Raw genomic sequence first — 3,079 nt, forward strand, 5'->3', positions numbered from 1 at the left:
CGAAATGACCTACTTCTAAGGTCAACCTATGGTTAGTCAAACCTCAACTATAAAGTATGGACATTGAAACATTAGGAACAAGTGACCTTGAAGTATGAGCCTTGAAGTCTTGATGTAGATCAAACTTGAAATCTTCATGTAGCTCAATCTTGAAAGGGTCTTGAGTACTTTACCAACTGCCTTGTATTCTTCAGCTTGAGTCTTGTCTTGTGAGCTTTACTTAATGTAAGCATAGCTTGTTCATGAATGTTGATCCTTGAGAGAGCTTCACTTATGCAAGTTATATATAACATAACAGTGATTTTGGCACCACAAATTTGACAACAGACAAGGATATAAACTATAGCACTTACAGAGCAGGTGTTTACTTGTTGTCAAGGCTTTGGGTTTGGAGATTCCATCCTTAGCCGTTGTGACCATAGGATGGGATAGTGCAATGTTTTTGTTGGTTGGATAGCACGATGAGGCAAAGTGTTCAAACTGGATATGGATTAGTGGTTGGCTGAGGGGCTGGGTAGGAGTGGACGGTTCTTGGGTGGGTAATGGGGTTGGATTTTGAAGGGTATCATCGACACGTAGAGAGGTAGGGGTGGATGGTATGTTGGGGCCATGTTGAGGCCAACAATGGTATTGGGAAGGGGTCATGATGGAGCTGGTTTTGATGGAATGGTGGTAGGATTTGGGTTGGTGGGTAGTATGATTGGTAGTGAGAGCATGGGGGACTGCAAGGTTGTCACCATCGGTGGAGAGTGTTGCTTAGCTGTAGCAAAGGGGAATGACTCTTCATTGAATATTACGTAATGTGAGATATATGTTCGATTGGTGGGGTAGTGTAGACACTTGTAACCTTTATGAAGAGAGCTATAGCCAAGAAATATGCGTGGAAGGGAGCGAGATATGAGTTTATGAGCATTATATGAACTAAAATGAGGATAACACTCAGATATAAACACACACATGGAGAAAATCAGGTGGGGTTTTGAATAATCATTCAAGATGTGTTTTATTACAGATAACTGAAGATGGAAATCTGTTTAGAAGGCAACACGTGGTTTGGAATGCGTTAGATCAAAACATTGTAGGAACTAAGGCACATGATATGAGAGTAAGCTCAGTTTCTACGTGTCTGTGACGACGTTCTGCTAAACCATTTCACCAAAATCTCCTCCAACAGTGATTCCGCAATCAACTCTGTAATATATGGAAATCAATTCACCAAAATCTTCTCCAGTAGTGATGATTCCTCAATCGACTTTGTAATATGAGGTAGACCAAGTCCACTCCTACGTTTTTTAATGAAGGGGTTGCCATTGTGAAAAGAGGCTATAAGGAGAGAGAGATTACTTCGATGTGAGTCTCTTTCAAGAGGCTCTGATACCATAAACAAGGACCTTTGAAATATTGCTGAAAATAAGAAAACCCACCTTGTCTTAGGTGATGAGTTTCTTCTATATTTTTATCGCTTAAATCATATCCTGTACAACTAATGGCAGACTTTTTACAGCTGTATAATTTCAACAAAGATAGAAGGTGTCGACTTTGGTCTATCATATATTGCTGAATTGGTTTTCTTATATCGGTCCCACAGGGGCCCCCACCTCATGGTCATTCTGCATCTCACAGATCCCCCCTCGTGGGCCACTCCACCCTAGCGTTGAGATACGATGCATCCTTAGAATCATACCAAGATGCCCCCGCTTTATCCACCCACGCCGGTGAGGAGATTCGAACATTGGGCTCCCGCTCTGATACCACTTGATGTAGGGAGTACTGGCCAACGCACCAAAATCTCTAGAGCTGATGGGGAAGGACCAAAGGACTGACTTATCCCTACATGCAGGCCCTCTTAAGCAAACCCAAGCAAGACCTCCCCGTGGGCAACCCCTGCTTTGCACGGGTCCCCGAATCATACGGTCCCACAGTGGGCCCCATCTCGTGACCATTCTGCATCTCACAAACTCCACCTCTTGGGCCACCCCACCCCAATGTGGAGAAATGGTGCATCCTTGGAATCAAACCAAGATGCCCCCACATCACAAATTTGTTCATCTTAGCATTTAAGATGCCTAAATTGACCATCATCCTGCATCTGCAGGGGAATATTTCAAAATTTCCTGGATTGAGTTCCTTTTGTCTTAAACATTTCTGATGTAGTTTACCTACAACTGAAAAATGATTCTAAACTGAGAAATGTGTTTTACCTGCAACTGAAAATCATTTTAGACTGAGGAACAGAGTTTATTCTGTTGCTAATCAATATTTTTCCTTCTATACTTCATTAAATAAAAAATGCAAAATGGATCAAGTCGGACTCATTTCCATGGAAATAGTTAATATTTCACAGTATATTAAAACATGTTTGGATGTAACCGGAAAATCTTACTACATATAATCTCAAAGGAAGCAAGATGGGACTCACACTTGCTGTTTTCTTTCTTTCCTTGATATCATTTAAATCTGTGATAATAGCCTAAAGCAGTTGCAATGCAACTAAAACTTAATCCTCAAACACTTCAAATCACCCTATTTACAATGAGAATGTAGGCCCCTCACTCAACATCACATGGTTAATGCAAGAATCACCTAACATCCTCCACCACACACTTCAGCTCATAACAGACCCAAACAGCTGCTTCACTTGTTTCAGACCCAACACAACTTCTCCCATCTTGGGGCTAGTGTTGTAATCTCTATCTCTTCTACCACCCATGCACCATTTTGCTATCTCACCCAACTTTGCCAAACCCATGATTTTGGATTCCTCCCCAGGAATCTCCAACCTTGGATCAAGCCATTCCTGATCCTCAACAAGGTCAAAGAAGCCAGGAGAATATCCTTTTACTACAGTCTCCCCTCTTAAAAGCTCAACTAATAGTAACCCGAAATTCGATACGTCCTCCGCTAGCTTTGATTGGTTTCCTGGATCCGGTCCGCTGTTTCTACAGTAATTTCCAGTCCCGAACCCTGCCAATTTTGCATTCCAAGAGTCATCCAGGAGCACATTTTCCGATCCCAGATTTCCATGAAATATCGGCGGTATTGAGTACATGTGCAAGAGTTGAAGAGCTGCGGAAATCTG

Source organism: Magnolia sinica, chromosome 15 (assembly GCF_029962835.1).
Source record: "Magnolia sinica isolate HGM2019 chromosome 15, MsV1, whole genome shotgun sequence".
Classification (NCBI taxonomy): Eukaryota; Viridiplantae; Streptophyta; class Magnoliopsida; order Magnoliales; family Magnoliaceae; genus Magnolia; species Magnolia sinica.